At 43.5% G+C, this 15,941-nt stretch overlaps 1 protein-coding gene across 1 annotated transcript in view; it reads left to right on the forward strand.

Annotated features, from left to right (window-relative positions):
• Positions 1 to 15,941, forward strand: part of PRKAG2 (protein kinase, AMP-activated, gamma 2 non-catalytic subunit) — a 474,947-nt gene that overhangs the window by 222,772 nt on the left and 236,234 nt on the right. The window lies entirely within an intron of this gene.

Consider the following 15,941-nt stretch of genomic DNA (forward strand, 5'->3'; position numbering starts at 1 on the left):
TTTCAACTACTCCAGGTATTACTACTCCTGTTACTGTTATTACTCCTCCTGTTACTATTTCAACTACTCCAGGTATTACTACTCCTGTTACTGTTGTTACTCCTCCTGTTACTATTACAACTACTCCAGGTATTAGTACTCCTGTTACTCATGTGAGAAGTCCTGGTGTGGCACTGTGAGTGAATGTACTATACAGAAAAGGCAGTTTGAACCACAACGTCAGCGGTCTGTACCAACTCAACGGCACTTAACAACAATTCCTAATGTTAAGAGCTGTAGCAGTGTAGTGGTCACAAGTCAAGCTGTCAACCTCAAGGTCAACAGCTCAAAACTACCAGCAGTTCTGTGGAAGAAAGATGAGACTTTCTGCTCCCATAAAGATTTACAGTCCCAGAAACCCTATGCAGGGTCACTATGGGTTGGAACCGACTCCACGGCACACAACCACCACCACCACTACTACTAAGGTACTGCTGCTCTTCTTATTGCTACTACTCCTGTCACTATTGCTCCTAATGCTGTTACTCCCTCTCCTCTGGTTATTATTACTACTGTGTGCCTGTTGTTGTTGTTAAGTGCCTTTGAGTTAGTTCTGACTCACAGCAATCCTGTATAGGGTTTCCAAGAAGCAGCTGGTGGGCTTGAAGCACTGACCTTCTGGTGAGCAGTCCAGTGCTTATGCTGCAGCACCACATTGGTACTCCATATTACGTGCCTACCACTGTTACAGACTCTGGAGGCACCAGAAACCAAAAACCATCTGCCATGGAGTCAGTCCCAACTCATAGCGGCTCTATCAGGACAGAACTACTCGAGAGGGTTTCCAATGCTGTAAATCTTTATGGAAGCAGACTGCCTCGTCTTTCTCCTACAGAGCAGTCCATTGCATATCCCTCTGTACTATCAGGGCTCCATCTGGAAGCGGAAAGGTCAAGAAAGGACCATTTCATGGTCTCTTGTAGCTCATTCCGTAGTGGGAGTAGCAGACCGTATCATGCACTATTATGTATCCTCCTGGCTGTTAAGTCAGATGGTAAGAAGTGAACACCAGCAATAAAAGCAAACTCAAAAAATGCAGAGGATAAAATAAATGCTGGTGAGGATGTGGAGAGACTGGGACACTCCTACATTGCTGGTGAGAATGCAAAATGGTCCAACCACTCTGGAAAACAGTATGGCGCTTCCTCTGGAAATTGGAAATAGAAATACCCTAGGATCCAGCAATTCCTCTACTTGGTATTTATCCACAAGAAATATGAACCAGAACACGAGTAGATATATGCACACCAATGTTCATAGCAGCGCTATTCACAATAGCCAAAGATGGAGACAGCTTAAGTGCCCATCAGTGGGAGAATGGATAAACAAACTATGGTACATACACACAATGGAATATTATGCTACCTTGAAGAATAACAAGGAAGCTTCAAACCACTGCATAACATGGATGAACCTTGAGGACATTATGCTGAGTGAAATCAGTCAGTCACAAAAGGACAAATATTGCATAAGACCATTATTTTAAAAGCTTAAGAGAAGTGGATTCGAAATGCAGCAGGATGTGTATGCAGAACTTGGCCTGGGGTGTACTCTGTGAGGGGCCCACATGCAGGGAGAGGGCATGGATACCCTCTAGCCAGGGGTGCTTCAGGGGGAGGCAACAAGAGTTGAAAGACCCATCCTTGAGGAACAACAAGGGGAGCTGAGGAACTAGTGAGATTGAAGGGCACAAAGTCAGTACTGCGGCCAGCAAGAGGTCTTGTCTGGGAGGGCTGTGGGTGTGATGGGGACATTGTAGAGCTTTGGCAGGGAAAGGAGATGACCCCATCTCACTGAAGGCTCTTTGGCCTCTGTAAAGAGCAGACTGGAGGTGGGGAGGGTGACCGCAGGGCCCTCGAGGACCCTCAAGGCAGGGAGAGTCTGGCTATGCTTGAGCATAGGGCTGACAGCACTGCTGAGCAGATTGGGCACAGTGTGAGCTAGAGGCACCAGGCACCCAGGGGAGTATCCATACTCTCCCCTGAGATGAAACTAGTCTGGTAGCACATGGATGTGAGAAAGTCTAGAACTAAAAGCTATTTTTGATGTTTACGTTTGAGACAACTCTTGTAGATCCAACCACCTTTGGTATATCTCCACCTAGATAACCTGACCTTGAACCCACGAGAGAGAGGGCAGGGCTGAAAGACCAGCTATTGTATTTGAAGATACTTCAACTAGGGATTGGTGGTGGTGGTGGTGGTGGTGGTGGTGATGTTCTGTGGAGTCAGCTCCGACTCATAGCGACCTTGTACAGGGTTTCTGGGGCCGTAAATTTTTACAGGAGCAGAAAGTGTCATCTTTCTCCGATGGAACAGCTGGTAGTTTCGAACTGCTGACCTTGAGGTTACCAGTCCGATTCATAACCACTATGAACCGCTTTATAATTTCTGTGTGCTGGCCTTGATTCTCCTTCTAGACCCTGAACACCTCTGTGGGAGCACTAATCTGATTGGCTTTCCTCCTGAAGGCCCTTCTAAGATATGAAGTGCCGCTATGTTCTGATGGTCCTTGTCGGGGGTGCTGCAGCCTGCTGCTGGCTCATGTAGCACTTCAGATTGCACTGCATTATTGAGGCCCATTCGTGGCTGTTCTTGTAAGCAGCTGTTCTCATCCTGTCTTGGTCAGTCACCTCTTTGTTACTCAAGTTTCTTGTAGAATCTGCCTGGTGTTGGGCGTTTCATGCTTCTTGCCGTCTGGTTGTTGAGCATTAGCTGAATAACACTGGTATAGAGAGGAAATGCAGAAAAATGTGTACAGTGTTGTCTCATTAACTGGGCATCAGCCAGGGCTAACGTGGACTGGGGGTAGAGTAAGCTGCTGTTACAAGGGGCACCCCTGGTCAAAAGAACTTCCTTTACCTGGCTGGCTCCATACCTTAAAATCTACCATTGGTGGTGGTGGTGGTGACTGTGCTGTGGAGTTGGTTCTGACTCACAGCGACCCTGTACAGGGTTTCTGAGGCTGTCAATCTTTACAGGAGCAGAAAGCTTCATCTTTCTCCCATGGAACAGTGGTAGTTTCAAACTACTGACCTTGCAGTTTGAAGCCCGATTCGTAACCACTACACTAACACATTATTTTATAAAGGGAAAGTATTGCAGAAGAAAAGCAATGTTTGTGCATCTTAGAAAATGTGAGCTCCATTTACTGTGTATGTTTTCCAGTTTCCATTTCCATTCTCCTCAGTGGCAGAAGGGTCTCAGGTTAGTGCAAGAAGGTTGAGGAGCAGCAGAGGACCTCATTTCTGCAGAGGGCATGTCTGGACACCAGTAATTACTAGAATTCTGAGTTTGTTCATTAAGGCCCCTCTGAGCCCAGTAGAAAAAATTGGAAAAAATAGTAAAACTCACCAGGCTTATCCTTCACAATCCAAGTACCTGGCTATATCAAAGGTTTAAGGAAAAAAAAACAATTGATCTTTAGAGCCAGGCTGTACTTAGTTCAAAACCCAGCTCTGCCAGGGAGTAAGCGGGGCAAGCAGTCCATTCTCTGCCAACTTTCATCTCCCCAGCATGGAGGAAGAAGGCCACAAACCCCTGCGAGGTGGTGGTTGGGATTATAGTGAGATAAACATTACTGCACCCTGCCTACTGTAGATATTCCATAACCCTTTCATGACTCATGGGAGACATAGTGCCCACCTATATTTTCTGCCTCTGAGGTTTAGTGGGAACCTTCTATCCCACTTTTAGAACATGCTGGTAGCGTATTGGTTACGAATCGGGCTGCAAACCGCAAGGTCAGCAGTTCGAAACTACCAGCTGTTCCACAGGAGAAAGATGAGGCTTTCTGCTCCCATGAAGATTTACAGCCTCAGAAACCCTGTACAGGGTTGCTATGAGTCAGAACTGACTCCACGGCACATAACAACAACAACAAAAATGGTATCAGAATCCATACTACCTCAAAAAGTTCTTTTCATTTCATTCAGAATGATTTCCATTATTGAAAGCACATGGTTTCAACAACAAACACAATTAAAAGCAGACACTTACTTAGTCTTGAAAAGGCTAAACCTCCCAACATAGGCCATTGCTGTCACCCTTATGGGCTTTGGTGAGGTTTTTCTGGTTAATTATGACTCTGCTCGCTGGTGAGGCTTTCCTCATCTTTGGACTAGGTCATTTCCTCTCGCCCTGGAGGCAGCTCTGGGGACAACTCAGCAGCCTGCGTTTTGAGCCTCTGTGGACCCAAGTCCAGCTGGCCTTGTTGAATCTGGCACAGCATTGGGACACTTGATTCTGTTTGCATCCTGTGTGTACTTCTGTGGGGGAGCGTGGTCTTCCTCAAGATCTGTTTTGCTCCGTTGGCTCTTTTCACCTCACTGAGTGGTTGGGACCGGGCAGCAGCCTTGATGGCCATGGTTTGTACAGACATCTGGCTTGTCCTGTTAAGCTACCAGTGGAGCAGAAGTGGGGAATGCTTCCAGAGAGAGACTCTGGCATCTGATTGGACATTCCTCTTTCCAGAGTCAACAACTCAATCCTGCTGAGCTGTGGAGATCTCTGGGTAGCTGAAACACAGGCATGAATGAATTTGTCTAGGAACATTACTCAATAGTTATTTAAGGCAGTTGAAGCTCCATGTCAAGGGACCCACTGAGAAGTCAGCTGGTGACATCTCAGCAACGCTGCTTCCCAGCTCCATACTGGCACTCTGATAGGGTCTTAACTCATCACGGGGCTCAGCTTTCCAGAGGTGTCAACTCATGTGCTGAATGAATAGAACATTGTCTCCCTGCTCAGCACCTGTGTGACTAGACAGTGGCATCTTTGGTTTGGAAGGGGTCCAGAGAGGTGGGCTGGGTTAGTTACATGGCCCCTTACTCTCCAGGTGCTTGGATCTTCCCCCTTCAACCAGGTGCTTCCTTCTGACATGGAGATAATTCAAGGTCTGATGAAGCTGGGGCTCTCCAGACTGCTATAGACCCCCGAAGTCCTCCTCTGTGTGCCCTAAAGCAGATCATGCCTTTAAGCTGATTCAGGGCTAGTCCTGGAAAGAAACTTCTTGCCCTTTAGGTCAGCACCAGCTGGTTCCTCCTGAGCAGAGAGGCCTTAGCATCAGGTTTGAGAAATAGAAGCAATTGTAAAATGTTTTCTGGGGGTAACCTGTATTGAGTGTTAGGTCAAGATACTCTTTGCTGCCATAGCTAACACTCAGTCCTGGAGAGAGAGAGCCCAGCCAGGTTCATATTTTTCTTTTGAAAGTGTTCCTCAGAAGTAAATCACAAAGGTTTCCATCTGAGATGTTATAAAAGCCAGAATCTGCAATTTGAGTGTGCTGTGTGTGGATGTGCGGAAGCCCATCACTCTGCCTCCTGCCCTCCCTGTACCCAAGGCACTGTCCCTACTGGGGAGATGCTCATACCCCCTCGGGAATGTGTGGCATGGCCAAAGGGCAGCTAGTGAAGTTGGGCATCTAGAGAATCTGACTGGTTCAAGGCACAGCAGAGACCAGAGCCTGATACAGTCTAGGCTGTGAACAGGTGTTTTCCTACCTTTACCTTTAAGTAGTCGTTACACGTACAAATAAAGTCTGGCTCCTCCTCTGATGCTGCTGATGGTGGTTAGGAGTATGAACTGGGACAGCTGTGTGGCCCTCAGAAATCACTTAATCTCTCCGCGTCTCAGTTTCCTCATCTGTAAAGGGCGATGATACCTCCTTCAAGGTGTGTTATGAAATTAAGTTGATGAATATTCATAAATCATTCAATGTCTGCTACATAATAATTTCTTAATAAAAGTGCTGGGGCCTATGTTCTTCCTCTTAAATGAATTTTTCAAGAAAGCTGAAACTTACTCATGGGAATTTTTCTAAAATATTCCATATTACATCCTTGACTTCCCAGACAGCAGAACCCTGGACTAACTTATAAAGATCCTGATTTCAACAACTCGGGCATCACCCTGAGTGCCAAGAGTAATCTGTGACTTCCTGGTCTTTGGAAGGCAACTCCCTCACCCTGTCCCCCTGGCCCAGTTCATCTGTAGCCATCACTAGAACCAAGCCTGTGGGGTTGTGTGGGGAGAGTAGATGGGCCCAGCCCACCACGGAAATAGACTAAATCCTGGCTAAATCCTAGCTATGGCTGCAGGAAGTCAGGTGGATCACATGTGACTGACTGCTGGAGAAATCTCTGTGCCCCTAGAAATCCCTGCTGATGTCACAGGTAATTTGAATTTGTGCTCTGTCAGGGTGTATTCGGAGGGTGGCCAAAGAACAGATCTGCATGGGAAAAGGCCTCCTTTTGTTTGATGAAGTGGAGTATTTGCAAGTATCTTGGTGAATTTCTATCTACTTGCTACTAGGAACCCAGTCCAAGCCTCTGAGAGCTTTCCTTTCCTAGGACAGGGAGATAAGTCACACCGGGTTCCATCAGTGCTCAGTACTCACTTTCCGCCCAGAGGAAAGGCACTGTAGACTTCGGACATGCCTTTCACAAAGCTGTCTCATGTCCATACAGGTTGGCTTCTGTCTTTACCCAGCTAAGCAGGACTCAGGAGATCTGGGCTGTCTTCATATTCTGCCCTTAGACTTTGATGTAAGGGAAATGGCACTGAATTTAGGGCTTACAGGATGTCAAGTAAAAAGGCAATGCGAGATGGTATGTCCACAAAGGGCCACTTTGAAGCTTACCCTGCCCATGAGACTTGTGGCGGTGGGGTACCAGTTTGCAGAGGACAGGATAAGGACATCAAACTGGGCCTCTTACTGTGGGTTGGGATCGCAGCCCAGGACACAGAAGCAGGGAGACTAAAATTATTCTGAATCGTTCATGTTCACCCTAGGAAGACCTTAGAGAACTGATTAGGGCTTTCAAAGCTTTTTACCAAATAGAATTGTTTTGCTTCTGATCTTCTGACTGGTACTCATTGACCCAGCCCTGGGTGGTTGGGGGTGGGGATAATGGGGGTTGCTGTGTGGGCAGCTGGAATCTGAACTGAACATAGAAGGGAAGCTGAGACTTCCAAACCTAAGATTGAGCTGGCATGTGAAGCACAATTTGTTATCCACTACCTGGTTAATGGAGCTCTGATAGCGTAGTGGTTACGAATTGGGCTGTGAACCTTAAGGTCAGCGGTTCGAAACTACCAGCTGCTCCTCGGGAGAAAGATGAGGCTTTCTACTCCCGTAAAGATTTACACCCTCGGAAACCCTGTACAGGGTCGCTATGGGTCAGAACCAACTCGACGGCACTTAACAACAACAACAACAACCTGGTTAATGGAAGGAGCTCTGGTAGCATAGTGGTTACGAATTGGGCTGCAAACCGCAAGGTCAGCAGTTTGAAACTACCAGCTGTTCCGCGGGAGAAAGATGAGACATTCTGCTCCCATAAAGATTTACAGCCTCAGAAACCCTGTACAGGGTCGCTATGAGTTGGAACCAACTCCACAGCACATAACCACCACCACCACCTAGTTAATGGAGTCCTGGTGTGTACTGTAGGGTAATACACTGGACCACAAGGTCGGTTTGATTCACAGGGTCGGAGGTTCAAACTCATCAGCCGCTCTTTGAAAACCCTACACAGGGTCGCTGTGAGTCCTAACCAACTCGATGGCACTTACCAACAACAGGGTTAATGTGCTAGACTGCAAAGTCAGTTTGAACGGCAAGGTTGGTGGGTCAAGCTCACCAGTTGCTTCTCAGAAACTCTGTACGGGGTTGCTATGGGTCAGAACTGACTCGACAGTCCTTAATAACAACTACAGCAACACAATTTGGCACCAAAGATGGGTGATCTTAGTCTTCTTTGGGCTGGATTTCTCTGTGTGTGTGTGTTATGGCCAGATTGAGAAAATGGAACAAATGTCATAACCTTCTGCTTTCTTAATGTTACTCAAAAGGAATTTGGCTTTTCTCTTATCAGTACAAAAGGTACAGAAATCTAACATTCTCAGCCAACTCTGATACCAAAGGGGTTTTCAAAGTAGCTTGATAGCCCAAACACCCCGCCATGTAAATTCCAAGCAACAGTGCCTCCCTCAAAAGTATAGCCCTCCTAGGCTTGCATTTGAGCCAAAGCTTAACAGATTCTTGTCAACTTGCTGCACAAATGCATTCAGCATCTAGTTAATACATTCAACAGTGTATCTTACAATAAATAGAATCCCATACACCAGAGAGACCGCCTCAGGTTCAGAGTTCTTTGTTCCTAGGGTTGTTGAGCCCCACGACTTGGTACATACCTTTGCTCTCAGTCTTGGGCTTTGAGTTATGTGGGTGGGTTCAGTTAGGCCGCTACTACTAGCTTTGCTCTGACTGTGCTCCCCAGATCAGCCCCTCTGCTGCCGAGCCTAAGTATCCCCAGTCCAGAGTGCCTTCAGCACCAACCTTCTAGGTGGGCTGACTACAGAAGGGGCAGAGAAGGCCTCGCACACTACAGATGCTCTGGCAATGCTCGCTGTGAGGCTGGACCCCTCTCCTCTCCTAACCCTGTCTTTTCCACTGAGTAAATACTGTCATGTAAAAGTTAGCAGCAACCCCAAGGAAGACATGCATGTTTTTTGGCAAACACAGAGTGTAATATGTTATGAGTAGACTGCCACCTGCAAGGTCAGTGGTTTGAATCTACCAGCCCCACCACAGGAGAAAGATGAGGATTTCTGCTCCTGTAAAGACTTCTTGTTGCTATTAAGTGCCATCGAGTCTGTTCTGACCCATAGCGACCCTGTATAGGGTTTCCGAGGAGCAGCTGGTGAGCTTGAACTGCCAAACTTGCTGTTCAAACCGACTTTGCAATCCAGCGCATTAACCCACAGTGCCATACCAAGACTCCTGTAAAGACTTACATCCTCAGAAACCCTTTACAAGGTCGCTGTGAGTCAGAGCTGACTCCACGGCACATACATACCACCAGAAAGCATTATAATAAACCAAAGCTAGAACTATGCAATGCCCATCCATAGTAGAAATGATAAATTAACTGCGATAAATTCACATATTGGAGAATTCTTCACAGATGTAGCTACATGAAGCAATTCAGATGAATCTCATGAATCACATTGAGTGAGGGGAGCCTGAGTTAAGTGAATATAGATAGTGAGAGTCAATGTACATGAAATAGAAATGCAGGAAGACTCACAGATAGATGATGTGAAAGGTCTCACAAAGGGTGGCCATGGTGCCCGGAAGGGAAGAGAGCACAAAGGAAGGTTTCTGGGGTGACTCTTGCTCTGTCCCTCATGGGCTACTGGTGACATGGATGTGCTATTATGCAGCTTCACTGAGTTGTACATGTATTCATGCACTTTTCTAAGAATAGGAATGTCATGCTTCAAAATAATGTTATTTTTTTAAACACAGACATTATTAAAAGCTGACCATAGCCAGAGCATAGAGCAGAATTGCTGCTTTCCAGACAGAAAGTACTAGAGGGTGGAAAGCACTGATTTGTTTGCCTATTTGTAAAATAGGGTAAGAACATACTGAAACGCAGCCCACAAGAGTTTTGCAAAAAGTTGCTTGCTGCAGCAATCCCTTTGCAGAGCATTATGTATTATTTATCTTTTTTGCCTCTGGCATCCACTGCTGAATAAATAAAAGTATGGATTGGTGCTGCTGATAGGTGTCCTAGATTGGTTCCGGCTCATAGCAACCCTATGTACAACAGAATGAAACACTGCTCAGCCCTTCTCCATCCTACACTGGCTGCTATTGTTTGAGCCCACTGTGACAGCCGCTGTGTCAATAGAACTCCTTGAAGGTCTTCCTAGTTTTTGCTTACTCTCTACCAAGCATGATGTCTCCTTCTCCAGGAACTGGTCCGTCCTGATAACATGTCCAAAGCATATGAGTCTAAGTCTCGTCATCCTCTCTTCTAAGGCAGATTTGTTTGTTCTTCTGGAAATCCATAATATATTTAATATTCTGAACACCATAATTTAAATACATCAGTTTTTCTTTGGGCTTCCTTATTAGCACTTTTAAAGAAGTCTTTTGCTGCAGATTTCCTCAGTGCAACATGTATGTCAGTGAATTCCTTAATTGCTACTTCCATGGGAGCTAGTTGTGCATCCAAGTAAAAGGAAATCCATGACAACTTAAATATTTTCTGTTTATCTTGATGTTGCTTATTGGTCTAGTTGTGAGGATTTTTTGTTTTCCTTATATTGAGGTGAAACCCATACTAACGTAGTGGTTGATCTTCACCAGTGAGTGCTTGGAGTCCTCTTCACTTTCAACAAGCAAGGTGTGTGTTGTCTGCTTATTGCAGGTTATTAATGCGTCTCTCCAATGCTGATGCCACATTTTTCTTCAGATAGTTTAATTTCTAGAATTTTTTGCTCTGCATACAAATTGAGTAAATGTGGTGAAAGGATATAACCCTGATGCATGCCTTAAGTCCCACAGTATACCCTTGTTCTGTTTGAACGCCTGTCTCTTGGTCTATGTACAGGTTCCACATGAGAATGTGATGGCTTCAATTTATTGATAGGGCTTTTCTATCCAATGTCTTCTTAAGTCCCACCAAGTAATTGGGCTGTTGTTGTTGTAAGGTGCCTTGTCATAGTGACTTATACACTACAGAATGAAACACTCCCCAGTCCTGTGTCAACGTCACAATCATTGCTATGCTTGAGCCCATTCATTGTTGCTGTCACTATGCCACTCCATCTTGTTGTGGGTCTTCCTCTTCTTCGCTGACCCTCCACTTTATCATGCACGATATCCTTCTCCAGGGACTGGTCCCTCCTGATAATATGTTCAAAATATGAGAGATGAAGTCTGGCCATCCTGGCTTCTAAAGAACATTCTAACTGTTCTTCTTCCAACACAGATTTGTTTCTTCTTTTGTTGCTTGGTGATATTCTCAGTATTCTCCTCCAACACCTTAAGTTCTTCTGTGGTTTTTATTCATTGTCGAACTTTCACAAGCATATGAGGTTATTGAAAATATCATGACTTGGGTCAGGCGTACCTTAGTCCTCAAACTGACATCTTTGCTCTTGAACACTTAAGGAAGTCTTCTGCAACAGATTTGCCTAATGCAATATGTCATTTGATTTCTTGACTGATGTTTCCATGAGGTGATGGTTGATCTGAACAAAAAGAAGTCTTTGACACCTTCAGTCTCCATTTATCATGATGTTATTTATTGGTTCAGTGGTGAGGATTTTTGTGTTCTTTACATTGAAGTGCAACACATACCAAGGACTGTGGTCTTTGATCTTCACATTAAGTATTTTAAGTCTCTTCACTTTCAGCAAGCAAGGTTGTATCATCTGTATATCAGGGGTTGTTAATGCATCTTCCTCCAAACCTGATACCACATTTTTCTTCATATTTCTTCTTGAATTATCTGCTCTCCCTGCAGACTGAATAACTATGGTGAAAGAATACAACCCGACACACAACTTTCCTTATTTTAAACCATTTGGTGTTCCCTTGTTCTATTCAAACAACTGCCTTTAGGTCTATGTACAGATTCCTCATGAGCACACGTATCCTGGAATAGTTATTCTCCATAATGTTGTCCATAGCTTGTCATGATTCATACAATCAAAAGCCTTTGTATAGTCAATAAAGCACAGGTAAATATCTTTCTGATATTCTCTACTTTCAATCAAGATCTATCTGAAATCAGCAATGATATCCCTTGTTCCATATCCTCATCTGAATCCAGCTGAACCTCTGGTAGTTCCCTGTCAATGTACTCTTACAGCCGTTTTTGAATTATCTTTAGCAGAATTTTACTTGCATGCGATATTAACGATATTGTCTGATGATTCCTGCATTCCGTTGGGTCACCTCTCTTTGGAATGGGCACAAATATGGATCTCTTCCAACCAGTTGGCCAGATAGTTGTCTTGCAAATTTCCTGGCATAGATGAATGAGTGCTTCCAGTGCCACATCAGTTTGTTGAAAGATCTCAAGTTGTATTCCATCAATTCCCAGAGCCTTGTTCTTTGCCAGTGCCTTAAGTGTACATTGGAATTCTCTCTTCAGTACCATTGGCTCTTGATCATATGCTACCTCTTGAAATGATTGAACATCAACCATTTATTTTTGTTGCACTAACTCTGTGTGTTCCTTCCATCTTATTTTTATATTTTCTGCTTCATTCAGTATTTTTCCAGTTGTTATTATTGCTAAGTGCTGTAGAGTTGTTTCCAACTCATGGCGACCCTGCATAGGGTTTCTGAGGAGCAGCTGATGACTTTGAACTGTCTACGTTGCAGTTCAAACCAACCTTGCAGTCGAGCGCTTATCCTATACCAGGATTCCATTTTGCTCATTGAATCCTTCAATATTATAAGTCAGGGCTTGAATTTTTTCTTAATTTCCCTCAGCTTGAGAAATGCTGAGCATTGTCTTCACTTCTGGTTTTCTAATTCCAGGACTTTGCACATTTTGTTATATTATTTGGCTTTGTCTTCTCAAGCTGGCCTTTGAAAATTTCTATTCAGCTCTTTTACCTCAGCATTTCTTCCATTGTAGAGTCTCTTCTGACATGCATTTTGGCTTTTTCCTCCTTCCTTGTCTTCTTAATGACCTTTTTGCTTTCTTCCTTTATGGTGTTCTGTTGTCTTCCCACAACTCTTCTGATCTTCGGTCATTAATGTCTAATTCATCTCTGTGAGATCATCACTAAATTCAGGTGGGATATATTCACGGTCATATTTGGACTCTTGTGGACTCGTTTTAATTTTCTTCAGCTTCAGCCTGTACTTACATATGAGCAATTGATGGTTAGTTCCACAATGTATGCCCCCTGCTATTGTTTTAACTGATGATTTGGAACTTTTCCATCATCTCTTTCCACAGATGTAGTGAATTTGATTTCTGTGTTTTCCATCTGGTGAGATCCATTTGATAGTCATCTTTTATGATGTTTAAAAAGGTATTTGCAATGAAGAAGCCACTGGTCTCAAAAAATTCTATCTTGCATCATTTCTATTCCCAAGGCCATGTTTTCCAACTACTGATCCCTCCTCTTTTGTTTCCAACCTTTGCATTCCAGTCGCCATTAATTACCAGTACATCTTTTTGCATGTTTCATCTATTTCAGGCTGAAAAAGTCAGTTGAATGCTTCAATTCCATCATCACTGGCTTTAGTGGTTGGTGCATAAATTTGAGTAATAATTGTATTAACTGGTCTTCCTTGCAGGCATATGGATATTATCCTATCACGGACAGCATTGTACTTCAAGGTAGAACTTAAAATGTTCTTTTTGATGGTGAATGCTACACCATTACTCCAATTTATCATTCTTAGCATAGTAAACCAGGTGGTTGTCAGATTCAAGATGACTAATATAAGTCCATTTCAGCTCACTCTTGTTAAGTGCCGTCGAGTTGGTTCTGACTCATAGCAACCCTGTAAAGGGTTTCCAAGGAGCAGCTGGTGGGTTTGAACTGCTTACCTTGTGGTCCACAGTCCAGTTCTGATCCTACAGTGCCACACCAGGAGTCCTTTCAGCTCACTAATGCCTAGGAGATTGATGTTTATGTGTTCTATCTCATTGTCGACAGCTTCCAATTTTACTAGATTCATACTTCATACAGTCCATATTTTGATTATTAATGACTGTTTATAGCTGTTTCTCCTCATTTTGTGTTGTGCCCCATCAGCAAATGAACATCCTGAAAGCGTTACTCCATTTGTGTCATCACGGTCCACTCTACTTTGAGGAAGCAGCTCTTCCTCAGTCCTATTTTTTGGGGCTTTCCAGCCTGATGGGCTCATTGTCTGGCACCATATCGGACATTATTCTGGTGCTTTTCATCGTGTTTCAATGTTCAATATTCTAGTGCTATCTGACAGTGTTCCACTGCTATTCATAAGGTTTTTAGTGACTAAATATTTGGAGGTAGTCTCTTTCTTCATAGTCTGCCTTATTCTGGAAACTCACCTGAAACCATGGATGACCCTGTTGGTATTTAAGATACCAGTGACATAGCTTCCAGAATCACAGCAACATGCAAGTGACCACAGTAAAGCAACTGACAGAAGAGTGGTGGAGCGATTGGGCGGAACCATGCAAATAATGTCTTTAGGAATCTAAGGCTGGGATTGGTTAGTTTTACCTTCCAGAGTTTAAAAGGAGCCATCTCAAAAGCAGTAACAGATGATCCCAGGACCATCAAGAAAGTAGACTGTGAGTGGAGTGTGAGATCCCTACCTCAAGATATGATGACAACAGATGTGGTGGCCAAGGCAGCAACATGGATCAACTGTAAACATCTAGGCCTGAGTTAAAGCTGTGTGGCTATGAGCAGAAGGCTGGTGTGCAGAATGTGCCCTTGGAATATTACAGAATAACTAAAGGATCTTGGTAACACTTGCCTGGGCAGTACAAAGGCCACAAGGTCACATGGCTGAGAAGCCAAAGACAAGAGTGAGGTGTGCCTGCAGTGTGGCAGACAAGAGGAGTTTCTGACTGAAAAACTGCTGCGTCTTGAGTTACTTTTTGATCCTGTATTGTACCATATTTGTCTCTCTAATAAACCTCATAATCATGAGTATTGTTCTGACTTCTGTGTGATCATTGCAATGGATTGTCTAATCCAGATGTGAAGCAGAGAGTATTGTGGGATGGTTGGTGTCTGAATACGGTAAAGAAGATTATAGGGTAGAGGCTTGTCTGACCTCCACTTCATAGAAATTGGCCTTGAATCTGACTCTCCATCCCCCTTGTGAAATCAGCAGAAGTCAGACACGGCCCTCACCTGATTTTTGCAGCACAGTTAAGTGTTCTGGAATTCCCATTCTTCACAGTGTTATCTGTAGTTTGATCTGATCCCCACAGTCTTTGTATACTCAATAAAACACGGGTAAACATCTTTCCAGTATTCTCTGCTTTTAGCCAAGATCCACCTGACATCAACATTGATATTCCAGGTCTAGTTCTGAATTTCATGAAGATGTACTGCTGCAACTGCTTTTTAATTATCTTTTGAAAAATTTTACTTTCATGTTATATTCATGATACTGCTCAAAAAGGTCCACATTCTATTGGATCACTTTTCTTCCAACTGGTTGGCCAGGTTTGTGTCTTCCACATTTCTTGGCTTCTGAGTGAGCATTTCTAGTGTCGCGTCCATTTGTTGAAACATCTCAGCTGGTATTCTGTCAGTTACTGGAGACTTGTTTTTATTTCTTTATTTATTTTTATTATATATCATTTTATTGTAAAAGTTTTTGTTTTCATAGAATACATTTTCACATTAGAGATGCCCAAAGTAAGAAAATAGCAGTTTGTTACTTTTCAGTATTCTATTTGTAGGCAGATTATTTAAGGACATTTGAAGGATATGTCTCAGTTTGCAATGCATATTTTAATACATCTACAAGAAATGGAACTTCTCTATATTCAAACATTCTGCAAGCTTTTCCTCCTAGAATTCAGAAATTAGTGAGACATTTCCTTATTTTAAAGTTTCACTTGGACATGTAACCATCAACAGAAGAGCATTAAAAAAACAAAACAGAGGGGGGATGTTTCCAAAACTTAAGACAGTTAAAATTTTTCTGCAGATTCTTTATTTATAAGTTAACAGACTTTCCCATTGTCCATCATTCCTAGAATAAATATTGAGGAGGTACGATTGTAATATGCTGATAGTAACAAATTGAATTCCCATTAAGAGATTGATAAATTAAAAGGTATATACTCATACAATGTTTTATCACAGTGTGAGTCTACTAAAAAGCTAGGAGATAATCCCATTATCTCACCAGAATATGGAAGGCAGCCTCACTATTCTGTGAATATTAATTCCTCTCAAACCTTTTCCTCCAAGATTAAATTGTGAAAAGAATCAGGTGATCAGATGAGGGTGTGGCACTCTAGGATAGGCACCAATGGACATCTCTTATTTCCTCCTTACTGATGGTTGAACGGGATGACAGAGCAGAGGCAGAGAGGTGGACAATCATTTTTTAAGGGA

This window comes from Chrysochloris asiatica, unplaced genomic scaffold, assembly GCF_000296735.1.
Source record: "Chrysochloris asiatica unplaced genomic scaffold, ChrAsi1.0 scaffold00249, whole genome shotgun sequence".
Lineage (NCBI taxonomy): Eukaryota > Metazoa > Chordata > Mammalia > Afrosoricida > Chrysochloridae > Chrysochloris > Chrysochloris asiatica.